Raw genomic sequence first — 22,470 nt, forward strand, 5'->3', positions numbered from 1 at the left:
ATTGGTGAAGAAAGGTGCATAATAGAGTGGTGCTTTGTTTGCATATGTTTCAGTTTTTCAAGCATATCTCCCACTACAAGAGTCCAAATGACATGATTTTTAGACCATTAGAAAGCTAAGAGGCAGGGATACAACTTTGACGTTTACCACTTTGCCCAGTTCTAAACAAAGAATGGTCAAAATCTTTATCAACATAAAAGTACTGCACCAGAAAAACTAAACTGAGCAGAACCTTTGAGAGCCGTGGCTCTGCAAAATGAGAGCCGTGGCGCTCAACATATTTTCCAAAATAACTAGCTTGCAGGATTTTAGAAGCTAGGACTTTTGAAGGCTATTTAAGGGGCCTTTTTTAGAGGTTTCTGGGAGGAAGCAGCAAGCAATTCTCTGAAGAAAAAGAGTCAAAAACAAAGCAAGAAAGCAAGAGAATTGGAGAGAAAATCAAGATCACAAAGTTTCAATTATTAGTTTTCTCTCTCTACTTTTGTGTATTTCTTATTTTCTTTGACTTGGATTAATAGCTAATTTTCTTTGGATGAAGTTTTTATTAGATATTATGAACTAAACTATTTTTTTAGGATTGCAATTGAACTCACTTGTAATCTAAATTTTTAATCTCTTTCTTGCTTATCTTTAATGGGATTAGAATTGTTTATTCTAATTTGTTCTTAATGCTTTTAATTGCTTGATTACCAATTAAATTGATTTAGAAATCTAAACAAACTTGAGAAGAGGAGTTTAGTGTAGACTAAAATTGAGATAGCATATGATTATATTAATTGATTTGTGTATAGGATAGGGATATACCTATAGGCCATATGTAGCCAAATTAGAGCTTGAACTTAATGAGTTTGTCTTAATTTCAATTCACATAAGGATACAGTGTTTTAGTTAAAATAGATATTTTTATAAAATAAGTCATGAGACCCTTATAAATAATTGAGGACTCTAAATTAACAATTCAACCCATTGAAATAAGTTAAGAAAGAGAGTTAAGATTTAGATGAAGTGTGAGGGATATTGTAATCTTAGACTTGTTTGATTTGATTGTTACTCAAATTATTATTACTTTGATTTTTCTTTTTTTAGTTTAAATTTTTGTTAATTATTTTTAGTTAATTAATTTAGTTATTTGATATTGATTGTCTTGCTATGATTAAATTGTTCTAATTTTAACACTAAGTAAAATTTTTAATTAATTCTTTGTGAGATCGATATTCTGCTTGTTTATATACTATCTATTCGATACATATACTTGCGTAGTAAAATTTTAACTGACAGTCATTGAATATAACATCCATTACATTTTTATTACAAGAGGAAGACTCAATTGAATAGAATAAAAAAATAAGAATTCAATTGGATGCAAATAAAACAAAAGATTTAATTGGATACGATAAAAATATTGAGACTCAATTAAAAAATACATATAATTCATAAACTTTTTTACTATTTAAGCCTAAGAGTTATCCCGAGCTTTGGATGGAATATCCACTTTATAGAAATTTAAGTTATTCAAATTATCAACTGTATAGATTATACTAATTAATCAATCAAGCTTGCAGCGAAATTTCTCCAAAGTCCTATCTAATTTTCCAAAGCAAATCGACAAAGAGAAAAGTTACTTTAATAAAGCCGAAAGAGAAAAGATACAAAAGAGAGAAAAGCCAGCTTAATCCCCACTTGCTTCAATCAGGAACCACCCATGCAATTGCTTAATCATTTTTTTATTACCAAAGTTGATAGAAAATTGAACGAGAATCAACTTTTCATTGATTCAAGACCCAGACAACCCGCCATTGGAGAAGTCTCATAAAAGTCAATAATAAAGAAGGGGCCTTTTCTCACTATACTTTACCAACCCTCTGCTCGAACTCTTGTATCCGCTTTTGACAATGGGGATTTCTTGTGAAAGCAACTAGCCACAGAAATTTTTAGTTAAGATTAGTTTTATGTAATATAATTGCTGAATCCAGGACCTTTGACCATCTCAAATATAATTGAATTATCAGAAAATTGAGATGGTGGAGTGAAGTCAATCGATTGAAATTTTCAATGCTAACTCTAGTTGATGATTGCATAATTGGCAGATGATTCTAAAGGTCTCTCGACTCTCGAGGAGAACGTAAAGGAAAACCAAACACCAATAGTCAGAAATTTAATTATCTGTTTCTATTTCTGAGGCCAGTTCTTTTGAAATTCCTGTAAACAATCCTAGTCTACATGATCTGAATACATGCCAACATAGGCTTGCTGCTGCTGCCTATCTTCTCAAGACAAGAATCCCATATCTGTAAATATCACCTTCTCAAGACACTTCCCTACCCATGCTAAATTCTGCAATAATTTTTCACAAACTTAAAACTCTTTTTTAATTGAGAGAGAGAGAGAGAATTGGCAATTCTTTTCAGATAGTTTTTTCAGCATAAGAAACAGATCCCCTGTATCTGCACATTGGTAAGTTTACAACTTGAAGAATGAATTTGCTAGTAATCAAGACTATGATTCTACAGAATGTTCTGATAAGCCAATTCATTTAATAAAATTAAATAAATATCTGACTATAAAAAGTCAAAAGGAATATCTGATACGGTTAGTACGAAACTAGTTTCTATTAAAAATTGTGTATTAAGTCAATTTTTTCTCTATATCGTTCCAATTAAGTTGGCATCGGAGGAGCAAATGTTAGCTCTAAGAGGTTACCCTATGAAATTTTGTAACTGAGAGCCGCTGTAGTAGTTTCCTAACAAGAAAATTTTCTTCCATTAGAGGATCAAGTAAGCCTGCTAAATAGAGTTAGCCAGTAGTTCAGTAACGTATGAACAATGATGACTAAAAGAGCCAGACTTCCTTGTTTATTGTTGTCTAGGACAGGGCAGGCATGCGACTTTAATTAATTCAAAGTCCTCTGCAGATCTTTTAATTATTTCTCATGAGTAAAATGGCATCTCCAGCGACTGTGATTATTGAAAAGGGTTTATTTTTGTCTCTAGTTCATCTAAAGGATTCTGTAGCTGTGAAGTATTTGGGTGGTGAAATAGGAATGGATTCTGTTTATTGTTGTGTTGAGCAAATTGAAGCCAATATCATAAATTTCTTCGACTACGGGAATTGAAAAAGGATAGAGAATTTCCAATAAAAAATAAAAAGGAAATTGCCTACTTCTTACTACTTTCAATTGCAAATCAAATTTTTAGGTCACTTTTATTTCCTATCCATTACAAATAATGGAAAGGAGTTAAAAGAAGAGACCAAAGGGCTTGAGGAGAAGTTAAAAGGCAAAAATCAATCACACCAAAATTATAAATTTCAGCAGACAATCCTAGTTTAAACGATTTTAAGACATGCAAAACAAAGATCAAATATCAATTATTGATACGAAACATTGAGTAAAAGTTTGATTCTGATTCACCAGCTGTTGCAGCCTATCTCCTGTCCCTTGTATGGATCCCAGTCCGAAGCAACCTTGCCTTGATTGCAAGTAGTTGTGTGATAGCATCTTTGATTCCCATTCTTTCACCAGGTGCTTCTGCAGAGCATGCAACTCCTATTTTGGTGAAAGAAACCAAACCCTCCAACACCTCTCCCTCAATATTTAGTTGACTTCTTAATCTATCGTTGTTTTCACTAATTTGATTGAGCAAGTGAAAATCGAGAATCTCCTTCAACCGTTCAGGCAGTGCCATCTTACAGAAATTGTGAAGGCTTAAGCCACCATGAAATATACCATCCGTTGGCCTCCTTCCGGTGATCATCTCCGAGAGCAGAATCCCATAGCTGTATATATCACCTTCTGGAGACACTGCCCCACTCATGCCATATTCTGCAACAATTTGATATAAACTCAATACTTTTTTTAATGCCAACCATTTGTTTTTAGCTCTAATTAAGAGTTGAGACTTGAGATTGTGCAACTTATTTAATAAGAAGTTTAATAGTTGTTAACATGAAAATAGCAATGTTACGGATTATAAGTTAAATCAATAAGATTTCATTAAATTACAATTACAATTTTCAACAGAAGAGAAATTTATAAAATTTTACCTGAGGGAACATAACCAATTGTTCCTTTCATCATCGAGGAATTTGTTTGATCATTACTCATAGTGTCTGTGTCGCTAGATTGGAGCTTAGCCAATCCAAAATCAGCAACATGTGCAACCATGTCGCTAGATTGGAGCAGTCCCCTTTTTCCTTGGCTCCTGATTAAAGCACTTTGGGAGCTTTATTTCAAAAATCCCTCCACAGAGATTTTTGTTTCCCACGATTGAAAATCCACTAGATTTGTTGAAAATTCCTCCTTTTGGAACTTCACCCTCCAAGTGATTAAAAGAAAGGTTCAAACTACTTAAAAATGGAAGTTCTTCAAGTTCATGTGGTATAGTACCTGACAGGTTATTGCGAGAAAGATCTAAAAATTCAAGAGATTTCAATGAGCCAAAAGACAAGGGAATGCCACCTTGGAAGAAGTTTCCTGCCATATCAAGTGACCTTAATCCAGAACACTCGCCCAATGTCTTCGGAATTTCACCAAACAATTTATTTTCATAAACATATAATCCTATCAGGTTCTTCAGATTTCCAAGATCTGATGGAAGGAGACCGGTCAATGAGTTGTAAGACATGTTAACCCAAATCAAACCTGTAAAAGCACCCAATAGTTGCTCTGGTATACTACCGCTAAGTTTATTTGCACCAAGATCCAAATTTTGAATTCTTTTGCAATTTCTAAGGGCAAGTGGAATTCGTCCTTCAAAAATGTTATCATGTAAAATAAGTTCAAACAAACGAGAAAGATTACCAATAAAGGATGGGATTTCACCTGAAAAGTTATTCCAACCAAGAAGCAATGTTTCAAGATTTTTAAGCTTCCCAATAGAAGTTGGAAGGGTGCCCGTCAGGGCATTTCTCCTCATATCTAGAAGAATTAGGTTGACAAGATTACCAATCCCATCCGGAATATTTCCCGAGATCAGATTCCATGCCAAAGAAAGCTTGTTGAGTTGGATTGATAAATTGCCTATGGATTCTGGCAACAGGCCACCTAATCGATTCTCATCAAGTGCCAAAATTTTTAATCGGCTACAATTGCTCAAAGAAGAAAGAAAATCCAAGTCTCCTGCCTTCCCATTTCCAAAGTAGTTGCCGCCAATCCTGAACTGTTGAAGATTCTTAAGGTTTCCCACATCGTTAGGAACAGATCCGCTGATACCATTCAAAACAATGCTAAATATCTCCAACTTAGACATATTAGATATTGACCTTGGAATAGTTCCAATTAATTGATTTCCTGCAATACTAAAGACACGAAGATTTGGAAAAGACATGCCCCCCATTACAACTGCAAGACTCCCTGTTAAATTGTTCATAGCCAAGTCAATCATTTCCAAAGAAGAAAGATTGTGAATTGAGAGAGGAACAGTACCAGTTAGGCTGTTCACACCGAGAAAAAGAATTCTCAAGTTTAAGGCCCTACCTAGAGCATCAGGGATATTTCCCTCCAAATGATTATAAGCAAGCGAAAGCCTCGACAATGACGAAAGGTTTCCTAAAGAAGATGGAATAACCCCAACTAAATTGTTAATATCCAACGAAAGTCTAATGAGTTTCGACAAGTCACCCAACTGGAAAAGAACTTCACTAGTGAGGTTATTAGACGATAAATCAATTGTTAAGAGGTTTGAGCAATTGGCAAGCTCCACAGGGAGTTTTCCATGGAGATTATTTGAAGACAGCTAAAAAAAAAAGCAACCGCCTTAGGTAGCCAACTTCCTTGGGTATGTTACCTTTCAACCTATTATCAGACAGATTAAGTCTTCTGAGGAAGGTTAAATTGCCAATTGAAGGAGACAAGGACCCAGCTAATTTCAAACCAGGCAACTCCAGAGCAGTGACCCTCTGGTGGTGACGACCACATGTAACACCTTGCCACTCACAAAAGTGGAGAGAAGCATTCCATGAATCGAGAGCTCCTGGATAAGCGCCAACAAGCTGATCCTTTATAGAAAGCAAAGCTATTCTGTCAGTTTCGTTCCCCAAGGCCGATGCAAATTTCAGGGATCCTGGTAGCAATAAGCTGAGTATAACAACAAAGCCAACAAGCAAGCAAGTTAATCTCGAGGATGCATATGTTTCCTAAGCATTATTTATCCATTTTCTTAGAAGAAAATTAATTAGCTGGGGAGAGGAATTGAATTGAGCAACAAGCAGATTTAACTGTCCATGTCCTCCCAATTCTCTTACCACTGCCAAAAAGGGCTTCAGAATTGGTTGGCTATAGGCCTAACCTCTATAGCTGAAGACTACTCCTTTTCCCCTGCTGAAAATTCCATCCATGAGAGGTCCACATGGAAGATCAGAACGTTGGAAAGAATAACATTGACAGAGTAAGTCCTCTCCCAAAAAGGACAGGTCGTCGCAAGCAAAAAAAAAAAAAACACTACGAAACTGAAATTTGTCTTCTCTTTTGTTTTTGACTTTTCAGACCAAGAATAAGGAACAACACTTCCAAGCATTAATGAAATTTTATAATTACATGAATCTAGACCACTTTTAGCACGACTAATTCAATAGTTGACTTAAGAGATCCCGTCTGAGACGGTGATCCAGAAAAACTTGTCTTTGGTTGAAGGACATGTTGGCTCCAGCTACGGGGAGAAGACTTCCATTACTAAAGAGGAAACTACATTGCAAGTTTTATAGTACTAAATTATTACTATTAAATTAAATTTTCATAGTTTCTGATGCATAAATGTTACTATAAGAGATTCGCTAAATTAATAAAAAAGTTTCTGAATTATATGCTTTTTTACAATTAAATTTTGTTGAAATATTCAAAAATAAAACTAAATAATTTCAGAGGAAATCGAGCATAGAAATGCAGAACAAGTGGAGCAACAAAGCTTCTGTATATTAATAATGGAGGTCACAATAGTTTTCAATAGGAAAGAGAAAACAATAGGACAAAGGAGTAGTGGTAGAGATGGGCCATGTTTCATACCATTTCTCCCTTCCAGTACACCTTGTGGGAAGCCAGTGACATGCATGTGGCCTGGCTTTTGACAAAATAACTGTAATTGAAAAAGAAATGTAAAAACCTTAAAAATTCAACGAAGTTTTATATTTTTATCATACTTAATTAAGTTATTTATTTATTTACAATCCAATTGATCAGTCCCTATAATTTTATTTTATCTAATTCAATACTTATTTGGTAATTGATGTTAATCAGCATGTCTTGTCAAATTTCATGTATACATAAGGCAATTGTTGGAAATAACATTTGTTATATTTTCTTCACAAGATAAAAGTTCAATTAGGTAAAATAAAAAAATAGATGCTCAACTTAGCACAAATAAAAAAAAAATGCAATTGAAAACCATAAAAATATAAGAATTTAATTACAAAATTGTATTGATTATATTTAATAAATCAAAGCCAGCAGGGAAATTTCTCCACAATCCAATCTATAATTTTCCAAAGTAAATTAACAAAGAGAAAAAGTTACTTTAATAAAGCCAGTAAGAAACATTATAAATTTGGTGTAATATATATTTGCTGAATCCAGGACCTTTGATCATCTCAAATATAATTGAATTATGAGAAAATTGGGATCCTGAATTGAATAAGTTGAAATTTTCACATACTAGTATTACTCTTGTCCAAAGACTTTTAATTGCATGCATTTGTGTCGGTCTGATCTTCCTAATGCCAGTATGTAATTTCTCTTTCTTTCGTTTTTTTTTCTTTAAATGAATTTTAATCTCAAAAAGAAATAAAAAGGGTTCAATCTCCCTCCAATCCTAATACAAATGTTTCCAATTTCTCAGTTCTTTATTTCTTTTGAAATGCTAAAATGAAAAATGTTTTAGTATAACTACTGCTAGTTCTTTTTTACCACTTTACTTTTACTCTTTAAGAAATTTTCAAGGCGTTAGACAAGATTTCAAAGTTTTATACATATCTTTGATCCATCAAGGAAGAAAGAAAATACAGATTGAATATAAGATTTTGCAGAAATATAAGTTTCTGCAGACAATCCTAGTTTAAACGATTTTAAGACATGCAAAAGATTGAGTAAAAATTCGATTCTGATTCACCAGCTGTTGTTGAAATACCTTTACTGTTAAAATGGAGTTACGACCATTAAGTTAATTTTAAACATCTTTTCAGGACTAACTCTCTTTCCTGGAACATTACTTCCCTGCCCCTATGTTGCTAAGTTCACTGTTTCTCCATGTTTGTAGAAGAAATTATTTCCTGTACTTACTGAGCATTGACTATAAAACGAGGTTGTACCACAGACACTGTCTGCTGATGTGTGTGTTGTTTAAGATTTGAAATTCGGACCATTAGTATAGCTAATTCCTAACATGTTGCACTTAAGTAAGGATCAAGCATAATAGGTTCACTGTTCTCTCTAGTTCTTCTAACACATACTGTAGTTGTGAAGTATTTTGGTGATGATATAGGAATACATTCTGTTGATTGTTGTCTTCAAAGCAAATTGTTGCAGGTTGGGCAAATCGAAGCCGATATCATTATACAAATTTCCCTCAAGCTCATATTAGACAAAGCTTGTAATCGATTCACTCTCATTCTGTAATTAAGCCAATGGAAAATATTGACTTCAGGAATCAAAAAAGGATAAAAGCAGACAAATAGAAATATCAATTTCACACCACAAATGTAAATTTCACTTTCCAAAGCCAAGTCTTTTGAAATCACAGCAGACAATCCTAGTTGAAACGATTCTAAGAAAGGCAAAACAAAGTTCAAATATCCATTATTGATACAGAACATTGAGTAGAAGTTTGCTTCCGATTCACCAGCTGCTGCTGCCTATCTCCGCTCCCTTCTATGGATTCCAGTGCGAAGCAACCTTGCCTTGATTGCAAGTAGTTGTGTAATAGAATCTTTGATTCCCATTCTTTCACCAGGTGCTTCTGTAGAGCATGCAACTCCTATTTTAGTGAAAGAAACCAAACTCTCCAAAATCTCTCTTTCCCTGTTCGGCTGACTTCTTGATCCCACGTTGTTTTCACTAAGTTGTGCGAGCAAGCGAAAATCGAGAATCTCCTTCAAACGTTCAGGCAGTGCCATCTTGCAAAAATTGTGAAGGCTTAAGCCGCCATAAAACATACCATCCGTTGGTCTCCTTCCGGTGATCATCTCTAAGAGCAGAATCCCATAGCTGTAGATATCACCTTCTGGGGATACTGTCCCGCCCATGCCATATTCTGCCACAATTTATATAAACTCAATACTTCTTTTAATGCCAACCATTTGTTTTTAGCTCTAATTAAGAGTTGAGACTTGATATTTTGCATCTATATTACCTAAAAGTTTTAATGGCTTTTCAAAAAATTTTAACAATTTTAGCACATGCATGCTAGCTCAAAGTCAGAGAGAGGAATTGGGAACTTTTTTAAACAATTTTTTCAGCTTAAGAGTATGGAGAGGGGATATTGTGTAATATCTCATTCCATGTCCGATCTAAATCAATCACTGCAAGTAATTTGAGTTTAACTTTTGAGAGTCGCATGGCTTAGGTTTGAAGTTGTTGAGCTAGTGTTGAATGCTATAAATATATGGGGCTGGTTATCAAGACTAAGATTCTATAAAATGTTCTAATAAGTCAAATCATTTAAAAAAGTATAATAATCTGATAAAGCTTCTTTGAGGATTAAAAAAACATCTCATCAACAAACTTCAGAAAGATAAAGGAAGATATGAAAATTTTACCTGGGGGAACATAACCAATCGTTCCTTTCATCATTGAAGAACCAGTTTGATCATTACCCATATTGTTTGTGTCGCTAGACAGGAGCTTAGCCAATCCAAAATCACTAACATGTGCAACCATGTCATCATCAAGAAGAACATTGGTAGGCTTCAGATCACAGTGGACAATTACCGCCTCGCAATTGTGATGAAGGTACTCTATTGCATTGGCTACATCTATGGCTATGTCTAACCTTTGAACAAAGTTCAAATACCTTGACTCATGTTGCTCATGAAGCCAACTGTCCAAACTACCATTAGGGATGAATTCGAAAACTAAAGCCTTGAAATCATTGCCTTGGTAATCAATGCTCGAGCAGGAAGTTATAATTTTGAGAAGATTCCGATGTCGAACTTTCCTCAAAGCCTTGCATTCAGCCGTGAAGCTCTTTGCAGCGCCACGGTTTTGAAGGTTTAGTACCTTCACTGCAACAGGTTTCTCTTGCTGATGAAGAACTCCTTTGTACACAGAGCCAAAACTTCCCACACCAATCGAGTTGGAAGATGCAAAACCACCAGTTGCTTGTAGAAGCTCTTTGTAGGATACCCGCAAGTAGCCATCACCAAACAAAGCAACAGGGATAAGCTTCTTTCCAGACCTATGTCTGCAGCAACGAACGAAAAGAAGCACGACCAAAATAGAGGCAATTAGAATGCCAAGGATCATACCAATGATGGCTTTGATCGACAAAGCAGTCCCCTTATTCCTTGGCTCCTGATTAAAGCATTTTGGGAGCTTTATTTCAGGTATCCCTCCACAGAGATTTTTGTTCCCCACAACTAAAAATCCACTAGATTTATTAAAAACCCCTCCTTTTGGAACTTCACCCTCCAAGTGATTAAAAGAAAGGTTCAAACTGCTTAAAAATGGAAGTTTTTCAAGCTCATGTGGTATGGTGCCAGACAGGTTATTGCGGGAAAGATTTAAAATTTCAAGAGATTTCAAAGAGCCAAAAGAAAAGGGAATGCTACCTTGGAAGAAGTTTCCAGCCATATCCAGTGACCTTAATCCAGAACACTCGCCAAGTGTTTTTGGAATTTCACCAGACAATTTATTTTCATAAACAAATAATCCTACCAGGTACTCTAGATTACCAAAATCTGATGGAAGGGGACCAGTCAATGAGTTGTAAGATATGTTAACCACAATTAAACTTTTAAAAGCACTAAATAATTGATCTGGTATACTACCTGTAAGTTTATTTTCGGAAAGAAACAAGCTTTGCATATTTTTGCAATTTCTAAGGGCAAGTGGAATTCTTCCTACAAAATTGTTACCAAATAAAACAAGATCAAACAATCGAGAGAGGTTGCCAATGAAGGATGGGATTTCACCTAAAAAGTTATTCCAACCAAGAAGCAATCTTTCAAGATTTGGAAGCTTCCCAATAGAAGTTCGAAGGGTGCCCACCAGGGCATTTCTCCTCATATCCATAACAATTAGATTGACAAGATTACCAATCCCTTCAGGAATATCTCCCGAGATCTGATTCCAACCGATATAAAGCATGTTGAGCTGAATTGATAAATTACCTATGGATTCTGGCAACAGGCCACCTAATTGATTCAGTTCTAGATCCAAATATTTTAATAGGCTACAATTGCTCAAAGAAGAAAGAAAATCTAGGTCTCCTATTTTCCCATTTCCAAAGTAGTTGCCACCAATCTTGAACTCTTGGAGATTCTTAAGGTTTCCCAAATCGTTAGGAACAGATCCGTTAATACCATTCACAGAGATGTCAAACATCTCCAGATTAGACAAATTAGATATTGACATTGGAATAGTTCCAATTAAATGATTTCCTCCGCTAGTAAAGTATCGAAGATTTGGAGAAAGAATGCCTATTACAGCTGCAAGACTTCCTGAGAAATTGTTCAAAGCCAAGTTAATCATTTCCAAGGAAGAAAGATTGTGAAATGAGAGAGGAAGAGTACCAGCCAGGTTGTTGCCACCGACAAAAAGATTTCTCAAGTTTAAAGCCTTGCCCAGAGCATCAGGGATATTTCCCTCCAAATGATTATAAGAAACCGACAAATGCCACAATGATGAAAGGTTTCCTAAAGAAGATGCAATGCCCCCAACTAAATTGTTGGCAGCCAAGGAGAGTCTGATGAGTTTCGACAAATCGCCCAACTCGAAAGGAACTTCACCAGTGAGATTATTATCCGTTATATGAATCCGTTGGAGGTTTGAGCAATTAGCAAGCTCTACAGGGATTCTTCCATGGAGATTATTTTGAAACAGATCAAAAACACGCAGCCGCCTTAGGTAGCCAACTTCTTTGGGTATATTACCTTGCAATCTATTATCAGACAAATTAAGTCTTCTGAGGAAGGTTAAATTACCAATTGAAGGAAATAAGGACCCAGCTAGTTTCAAACCATCCAAGTCCAGAGCAGTGACCCTCTGGTGGCGACGGCCACATGTAACACCTTGCCACTCACAGAAGTGGAGAGAAGCATTCCATGAATGGAGAGGTCCTGCTCCTGCACCAACCAGCTGATCCTTTACAGAAAGCAAAGCTATTCTGTCAGTTTCGTTCCCCAGGGCCAATGTAAATTTCAGGGATCCTGGTGCCAATAAGCTGAGTATGATAACAAAGCAAACAAGCAACTTAACCATCTTCTTTGAAGAAAATTAGTTAGGGAGAGGAATTGAATTGGGCAATAAGCAGGTTTAACCGTCCATGTCCTCCCAAATTGGTTGGCTATAGGCCTAATCATTATAGCTGAAGACTATTCGTTTGCCCCAGCTGAAAATTTCATCCATGAGAGAGGAATTGAATTGGGCACCAAGCAGGTTTAACCTTCCATGTCCTCCCAAATTGGTTCGCTCTAGGCCTAATCATTATAGCTGAAGACTACTCGTTTGCCCCAGTTGGAAATTTCATCCATGAGAACTATACATACAAGTAAACGGACATGGAAAATCATAGTCCAATCGGAACGTTGACCAGAAATAAAATTGACTGTCAAAGTCTTCCACCCAAAAAGGACGGTTCTTCGCTGCAAGAAAACAGTCCCCCATAGATTAGAAACAGAACTTCGTCTTCTCTTTTGGACCAAGAACAGGAAATACACTAACAAGAATTAATAAAATTTTATGATTACATGAATCTTGAATGCATTTAGTACGACTCGTTTAACATTGATCACTTTTCATAGCTAGTCTGCAATTGGGTCAAGAGCTTGCAGGGTGAAGACTTCCATAACGAAAAGGGAAACTACGTTGCCTATACCAAAGTTTTATAGTACTAAATTATTACTATTAAATTAAATTTTCATAGCTTCTGAATCTATGATGTAAGAGTTGCATTAAAATAGTAACAAAAATTTCCAAACTATATGTTGTTTTGTAATTAAGTTTTTATACTTTTATCGTACTAAATTAAGTTATTTTTTTTATTTGTATTATTTGTGTCTAATTAATCAATGTCTATTCTTTTATTTTACCCTATTAAGTCCTTATCCCTTAAATAAAAGTAATGGACATTATATACAATGTTAGCTTTACGTATACGTGAAATTTGTCGTGTCATGTGCTGAATAAACACGGCAAAAATTAATAATATAAATGTCATTTACTACATCACCGATTCTTGTTGTATTTAATCAATACATGTCATCAAATTTCATGTACGCAACAAGTGACAGTCATTGAGAATAATGTTTGTTATATTTTCCTCTACGAGATAAGAGCTTAATTAGATAAAATAAAGTACAAATGCTCAATTGGATATAAATAAAAAAATTAATTGAGTACAATAAAAATATGAAAATTCAATTACGAAAATATATATAGTTCAAAGTTTTTTTTTTATTATTTAAGTCCAAGAGTTATCATATTATCAATTTGTATAGATTGTACTTAATCAATCAAGCCAGCCAGGAAATTTCTCCATAATCCTATCTAATTTTCCGTAGTAAATCAACAAAGAGAAAAGCTACTTTAATCAAGCCGGTACGATAGATACTTAATGATGTAACATAATTGTAGAATGTAGAATCCAAGACCTTTAACATTCTCAAATATAATCGAATTATAAAAAAAAAAAATACCCTTTATTAGAAACTGCAAATATATGAACTAATTCATGAATATAAGACTTTATACAAAGTATTTACTTGAAACCCACTTTAAAGATTGATGGTTGCATAATTGGCAGATAAATTTTAAAGAGGAAAACCAATCACAATGTCAGTCTGAACTCTGAAGCCCTTTCCTTGGCAGTCTTCTGTGTTCATGTCACCTTTGAAATAACTAGAAAATGATCAAGAAACAGTTTTTCGTTACAAGATAAGAATTCAATTAGGTAAAATGAAAAAATAGATGCTCAACTTAACACAAATAAAAAAGAAGTTAATTGAAAACCATAAAAATATAATAATTTAATTACAAAAATGTATAGATTATACTTAATCAATCAAAGCAGGCAGGGAAATTTCTCCATAGTCTTACCTAATTTCCCAAAGTAAATCAACAAAGAGAAAAGTTACATTAATCAAGCCAGTAAGATATATACTAATTTGATGTAATATAATTGTTGAATCGAAGACTTTTAACCATCTCAAATATGATTGAATTATCAGAAAATTGGTATCGTGAAGTGAATAAGTTGAAATTTTCATATGCAAGTATATGAAGTATATATATTATTTATCCATGCTAGCAGTACTCTCATCTAAACACTTTTAATAGAGTGCATTAGTGCTAGTGTCATCGCCCTAATATTGGTATGTAATTTTTTTTCGAAAAATGAATTTTACTCTCAAAAAGAAATAAAAAAGGGTTTCATCTTGTGAGACCTCGACCTTTATAGGCTCATAACTAGATATAGACGTAATAACACGGGCTAGGGGTAGTTTCGTCATTTCTTTAGTAAGCCCCTAAAAGTAAGTTTTAAAATATATTAAGGCCTAAGTAGGCCTAAGGCATAAATGAATGACAAAAATATAGGTAAAATGACAAAGGAAATAAAAATGATGATGGTTTCCACGGTAGGGGCAAAATGGTCATTTTTCACCTCAAGTCAAAATTTTTAAGTTTTTGCGAACCCAAGCATTTCTAAACCATTATGGACTTTGTTTCAATGTCAAAAGAGTAAAAAGATTGCATAAAGGATTGAAGGAGAACAAGCTAACTTGTTGAGGGCATTTTGGTAATTTAAGTGGAGTGGATAAGCTTGAGCTATAAATATCTCTTTCTTCCAGCAGCTTCTTCATTCTCCAACAAATTTTTCTTCTTCTTCTTCCTCTCATCTCACGTTGCTTTCATCCTTCATGAAAGCTTGATATGAAATCTCCATAACCTTCTATCACGACCCAAATTTCGAACCATGACCGGCGCAAAGGCCCAATAGACGTAGTCCATTAAGCCCAAGCAAGCCTATTAATCTGACATGTTCATTATTCCATCATAAACTGCTAAGTCATATTTCATAACTTAGAATCAAAATAATATTAAACATTGCCACCTCATATTGGCATACCAAACAAATGTATATACATTATCTACAATATGTATCTTAATAATTTACATTAGGTTTGTCTATACACAACAAAAGAATACTTGACTTCCAGCGGAGGGACTTGGATGAATGTATATCTACTGAATGCCGAGACACCTACCAGAATATGGATACAAGTCTACAAGGACACCTCATCCTAGTTACCGGCTGTCTCGTGATCTGAAAACATGAAGTTGAAAACGATGAGTATAAACCCAGTGAGTGAACAAGGAAGGGAACAAGCAACAACAAGGGAGAATTTAAAATCATGATGCACTTGTTTCAAAACAATGCAATTTAGTTCCATTCAGATTAAAAACACCTCATCAAGCCCTTAAATGATTAATCATTTGAAAATCATAAACTCATACATAACGAACCATTTGAAGAATGAAAGCTTCAATGATACGCAAGCAAGTCAAATACGATAACGAATCTTCGCTACAGCAGAAAGGCATTCTCGCTGCAACAACGTTGGGATTAAGTTATTAGCCGAACGAGGGTTTTTCAACTGACCGAGGGTTTCCCACTAAACCTCCTCATTTAAAACTTAACTCATATAGTCCTTAATGTTGAAAGTCCATGCTCAGATATGGTAGTAAATAAGTGAAAAATAGGGTAGCAATTGGACAAGACAAAAGACAAAACAGAAAGTTTTTTGCTGCAGCGAGATTTTAGTCATAAAATAGAAAGTTTCTCACTACAGCGAGAATGAATCTCGCTGCAACAAAAATGGATTCTCACTGCAGCGAGTTTTCGGCCAGCCTACCCTTTCAAAACCCAAGAGTTTCTCGCTGCAGCGAGAAACAGAGTACCAATGAAAAATTTTTCCTTTTTCCCAAGAAAAACCATCCTACTGAAATATCCAAACCAACATGAAACACATAACAATTTTTCAAAGTTTAACATATCAAGTTTCACATGCATTACAACCATATACCATTACTCATTAATTTCTTATATCACACATATTTACATATGTATAGATGTATACGTATACCCATCATCATCATGCACACCATCCCATCATCATCATACACACCATCACATCATCATCATCACCAGCTCATGCGCACTCCCTACTCGCACATGGCTGGGTCATCACCGGGTTATGCGCACTCCCTACTCGCACATAACCGGGTCATTCTCGGCTTATGCGCAGTCCCTACTCGCACATAATCGAGTCAATATAATTACACAACACTATACTCAAACATATATGTATATCAAGATAATGCTGCAACATAGAGATCCATGATAACCACATGTCATAACATAAAATTGATTCATCAAAGGCTTGTTCCCAAGGTACTTGTTTTAACAAAAGTTATATAGAATCATTCAAATACTTTGTACAAAACGATCATATTCCCAAAACGATCATATTCCCAAAACGATTTTGATAAGCAGTCCACTCACAAGTATATTGTTGAGCCTTTAGCTTACTCTAATTCCCTTAATGATCCAATTGGGATGATAGGGCATCGTTAGAACCTAAAATCACATTAGCAGCAACAATAGGTCAATTCACATACTATAAACCCTAAAAGTTATCCCTTAGCTAACCACTTTAAATGGCTATCTATGTTCACTATCTTAAACACTATAAAGTGGATGAACATCCTCAACAATAAAATAACTTATAATCTTAATTACTAGCCATTATCCACAGTTAAAAATCAAGCTTGGTTCATCACTCACCCTAGGGTTTCTTTGTAGTTGAATTCTCTTCCAATAGCTTCCAAATCAAATGGGTAATTCTCTTTTTCTCTCTCTAGAATGCCCAACTAGTGAGAGAAAGTATGAAAATAAGATTTATCAAGGGTTTTAAGGAGAGAGAGTGGAAGAATACAAGGGTTCTATTCATAAGGGCACAAAGGTATCAAAACTAGAGCTAGAGAGAGAAAAGCATGCAAGCTCCATATCAAACTTCCATGGAGGTTGGAAGCAACGTGAAAGAGAAGGAGGAGGAAGAAAAAGAAGAAGCTGCTGGAAAATGGGAGAATAAGCTGCTAGAAGAAAGATATTTATAGCCAATCTTATCCATTCCACTTAAATTACCAAAATACCCCTCCACCAATTAACTTACTCTCCTCCAACCCTTCAATAAATCTTTTTACTCCTTTGACACTGGGACAAGGTCCATAATGGTCTAAACATACTCGGGTTCATGAAAACTTAAAATTTTAACCCGAGGTGAAAAATGACCATTTTGCCCCTACCGTGAAAATATCAAAATTTTTGTTTCCTTTTCATTTCACCCCTAATTTCATCATCCATTTATACCTTAGGCCTACTTAGGCCATAATATTGTTTAAAATCTTACTTTTATGGGCTTACTAAGGAAATGATGAAATTACCCATGATCAAGGATATCGCGTATTTTACTAACTATGAGTCTATAAGGGTCAAGGTCTCACACTTTTCTCAAAATAGCTCCAATTTTCAAGCTTTTGTGCACTTTTGCATAGAACCCTTGTACTCTTTCACTCTCTTACTTTAAAACCCTTGAAAAAAATCTTATTTCCATACTTTCTCTCACCAGCTAGGTGTTTAGAGAGAGAAAGATGGACCTTCAATAATAGCTTGAAAGTTTTTGGAAAGAATTTCAAATACAAAGCTACCAAGGTGAGTGATGAATTATAATTGATTTTTAGTATTGAAAATGATTAGTGTTTAGACTTTGGGTGTTTTGGTAGTTGAGGTTGTTCATTCACTTTAGAGTGATTAGGATAGTGAACATAAATAGCCACTTAAATGGCAATTGAAAGCTAGCTAAAAGAAAGCTTTTAGAATTTATAAGTATGTGAATTGACTTAATGGTGATGCTAATGTGATAATAGGTTCCAACAAAGCCCCATCGCCCCATTTGGACCATTAGGGAAGTTAGAGTCGACTAAAAATTCAACAAAATACCGGTGAGTGAACTTGCATTTCAAAATTTGTTTTGGGAGATATAATTACATTTGTATGACACATTTGAATGATTTATTTCAACTTTTCTTTAAAGATATGTGTTGGGGAACAAGCCCTTGATAAAATATTTTGATGTTATGAAAAAATGTAAAATGTGTAAAAGGACGGACCTATGTGCTCCTATACCGTATTGATATATATATATATATATATATACAAATAATGTTGTGTAATGATATTGACCCGGCTATGTGCGAGTAGGAGTGCGCGTAAGCCGATGCTGACTCGGCTATGTACGAGTGGGAGTGCGCATAAGCCGATGCTGACCCGGTTATGTGTGAATGGGAGTGCGTATAAGCCGATGCTAACCCAGCCATGTGCTAATGGGAGTGCATATGAGCTGATGATGTGCATGATGATTGATATATATATATTTACATACATAGATATGTGTGTTATCAAAAGCTCATGAATATGGTATATGGTTGTAATGCATGTGAAAATTTGACATGTTGAACTTTGGGAATTTATTTGTGTTTCATGTTGCTTTTGTTATTTCAGCAGAATGGCCTTTTCTTGAGGGAATGGAGACTTTTTTCTTAGTGATCTATTTCTCGCTGCAGTAAGAAACTCTCATGTTTTGAGGGTTTTTACCAAACCTGGTTCTCGCTGTAGCAAAGAAGTTGTTGAAGCTTCTCGCTGCAGCGAGAATGAATCTCGTTGCAGCTAGAAACTTTCTATTTTATGGCATGAATTTTGCTGTAGCGAGAAACCTTTTGTCTTGTTTATTATCTTGTTCAATTGCTGTCCTATTTTCCACTTCTTTGGTACCATAGTTGAGCATGGACTTCCAACATTAAGGAATCAATGAATTAAATTTGAAATGAGGAAGTTTGGTGAGAAACCCTCGGCCAGCTAAGAAACCCTCGACCAGTTGATAATTGGAGACCAATATCGTTGCAGCGGAAAGGCATTCTCGCTTACTTGACTTGAATTGCATGAATGCTATTAAAGTTTTCACTCTTCAAATCCTTTATTAAGCATGGACCCTTTCCATCAAGTGATTTACTCATTTGAGGTTTAAATGAGGGGTTTTGATAAGAACTAAACCAAATTGCATTGTTTTAAAGATAAATGCATCATGATTTCTTTAAATTTCCCTTATTGTTGCTTATTCCCTTCCTTGTTCACTCACTGGGTTTATACCCACCGTTTTCAACTTCATATTTTCATATCAAGAAGCAGCCAGTAACTAGGTTGAGGTGCCCTTGTAGATTCGTTTTCTTGGTAGGTATCTCGGCATTCAGTAGCCGTACATCACTCGGGTCTCTCCGCTGAAAATCGAGTCTCATTTTTTATATGTATAGACAAACCTCATGTAAATTATTAGAATACATGTTGTAGATAATACATGTATATTTTGACAGTTAATACCACTATGAGTTGGAAATGGTCATCATTATTCGAATTGAGATTGTGAAATATGACTCTAATAATTTTTGATGGAATGATAAACAGGTCTTATAAGTAGGCTTGGTTGAGCTTGGTGGGTTACGTCCATTGGGCCCGTGCGTCGATCATGGCCCGAAATTTAAGTCGTGACACATCTCCCTTCAATCCTAATAAAAATGTTTCAAATTTCTAAGTTCTTTATTTCTTATGGAAATGCTAAAATGAACTTATTTACTACCAATAATAACTTTATGCAGAGTCTGTCAAGGGAGTTTGCAGTTTTCTTTTATTTTTTTTTTAATCAAGTTTAGCTATAGAACCATATGGAAAGCATGGCCGTTTTAACAAGTGGATGTTTGAGCAATCTCCATCGTATTCTTTCCTGGAAAGAGAGCAAGGAAACGATCAAATGTTGGGACCATTTGAATGGACTTAAAGCAGAAGGGGACAATCTTGCTTGCTTGAATTTTCCAAGTTGGCCAAAATATCAGGACCAGTTGTGGCAAGCATTAGAATAGGTATACTAGTATTATTGTTCTAGTGTAACTGCTACTAGTTCTCTCTTACCAATTTAATTTACTGTTTAAGAAATTTTCAAGGCATTAAACAGGATTTCAAAGTTTTATACATATCTTTGATCTATCAAGGAAGAAAGAAAATACAGATTGAATATAAGATTTTGCAGAAATATAAATTTCTGCAGACAATCCTAGTTTAAACGATTTTAAGACATGCAAAACATTGAGTAAAAGTTAGATTCTGATTCACAAGCTGTTGTTAAAATACCTTGACTCATGTTCAAATACCTTTATTGTTAAAATGGAGTTACGACCATTAAGTTAAATTTTAAAGATCTTTTCAGGACTTAGCTCTCTTTCCCAGAACATTACTTCCCTGCCTCTATGCTGCTGTATTACAAAAAGTCAAGTTAACTGTTTCTCCGTATTTGTTGTACTTATTGAGGATTGTCTATAAAATGAGGTTCTACCCACAGACAGTGTTGTTTAAGATTTGAAATTCGGACCATTAATATAGCTACTTCCTAACATGTTACGCTAAAGTAAGGATCAAGCGTGATAGGCTCACCGTTCTCTGCAGTGCTTCTAACACATTTTGTAGCTGTGAAGTATTTTGGTGATGATATCGGAATGGATTCTGTTGATTGTTGTCTCCCAAAGCGAGTTGTCGCAGGTTGGGCAAATTGAAGCCAATATCATTACATAAATTTCCCTTAAGCTCATTCATTACTACTTTACTCAGCTTCGATTCTACATATTGGACAAAGCTTGGAATCGATTCACTCTCATTCTGTAATTAAGCCAATAGAAAATATTGACTTCAGGAATTAGGAAAGGATAAAAGCAGACAAATATAAATATAAATTTCACTTTCCAAAGCCAAGGCTTTTGAAATCTCAGCAGAGTAGCAGACAATCCTAGTTTAAACGATTTCAAGACAAGCAAAGCAAAGTTCACATATCAATTATTGATACAAAACGTTGAGTAAATGTTCATTCTGATTCACAAGCGGCTGCTGCCTATTTCCTGTCCCTTCCATGGATCTGTTGAGATAAAAACTAGCTTGAATGTCATTTTGTCTAACTATGTACAGGACAAGTGTCCATTTTGTTTTGTTGTGCTGGTTTGGTAATTCACAGTGCATGCTGCTGCACATTTGTCCTAGGACGTGTAAGCACTGCATGTTTGCTCTAATGCTGTGTCAAACACTTGGATATTTTTGTACAAGTGTTAGTTAAATAGCTCTTGTATATATTTATGCATTTCTCCTCAGTTAATGTAAGGGATCGATATTAACCAAGTTCTGCTCTCTGTTTTGTCTATTGCTTTTACTTTCTCCTTTGCATTCCTGCTGTCTCTTTTCTGCATTAACAAGAATATGGTATCAAAGCTATGAATTGATCCTTTGAGTCATTTTAAACACTTACAAATTACCTTAAAAGTCTCATCTACAATAACCAAACTTCTTTATCAAACATGTCAACTTCAACTTCAACCATTACACAGCAGTCACCTCCTTTTTTTTATGGTTCCAATTATGCAGTTTGGGCCATAAAAATGAAGGCATTTCTAAGAGATGTTAACCTCTGGAATGCTGTTGAGTTTGAAACTGAATTGCTAGTGCTGAAGGAGAATGCTTCGCAGGCTCAGGTGAAGCAATATGAAGAAGATATTGCAAAGAGATATAGAGCCTTGTCATTCATACATTTAGCAGTGTCTAAATCGGTTTTCAACAAGATTATGGGATGTGAGACTGCAAACAAGGCTTGGAGTAAACTTGAGAAGGAGTTTTTGGGGTCTGCAAGGAGCAAACAGGTGCGTTTGCAAAATCTCAGAAAGAAATATGAGCTTCTGAGAATGAAAGAGAATCAGACAATAGATGAGTTTGTCGAAGATCTGATGAAACTTGTAAATCAGATCAGACTCATGGGAGACTCCCTCATTGATTTGAAAGTGGTAGAAAAAATTATGTTGAGCCTACCAGAAAGGTTTGATCCTACAATCACCTCTCTAGAGCAAGTTAAGGATATTACAGAGCTTTCAATATTAGACTTGGTTAGTGCTTTGGAAGCTGATGAACAGAGGAAGGCAGCAAGAAGAGATGAAAGAGTTGATCATGCATTGGCGGCTCGTGCAAAAGGTAAGGCTCCTGCTGATCCTTCATTTAAAAAGAATTCAAATGAAAATAAAGAGAAAGATAAAGCCGGTACAGCTGCTGGAAGATCCCAAAACAAAAGGGGCAAGTTTTCAGTCTGCCCCTATTGCAAAAAGAGGAACCATTCTAAAGCTTACTGCTG

At 35.1% G+C, this 22,470-nt stretch overlaps 2 pseudogenes across 1 annotated transcript; both read right to left on the reverse strand.

Moving 5' to 3' along the window:
• Nucleotides 1–3,320: 3,320 nt before the first annotated feature.
• On the reverse strand, nucleotides 3,321–7,039 carry LOC18585906 (uncharacterized; annotated as a pseudogene). The gene is made up of 3 exons (XR_016023084.1): nucleotides 6,998–7,039; nucleotides 4,042–6,132; nucleotides 3,321–3,820 (listed from the first exon to the last, which is right to left on the reverse strand). The product of XR_016023084.1 is annotated as an uncharacterized LOC18585906 (transcript).
• A 1,799-nt stretch (nucleotides 7,040–8,838) lies between these two features.
• LOC18585907 (putative receptor-like protein kinase At3g47110 pseudogene) lies at nucleotides 8,839–12,403 on the reverse strand (annotated as a pseudogene).
• Nucleotides 12,404–22,470: the final 10,067 nt, after the last annotated feature.

The sequence above is a fragment of the Theobroma cacao genome, chromosome 10, assembly GCF_053813885.1.
Source record: "Theobroma cacao isolate CCN51 chromosome 10, ASM5381388v1, whole genome shotgun sequence".
In the NCBI taxonomy this organism is placed as follows: domain Eukaryota; kingdom Viridiplantae; phylum Streptophyta; class Magnoliopsida; order Malvales; family Malvaceae; genus Theobroma; species Theobroma cacao.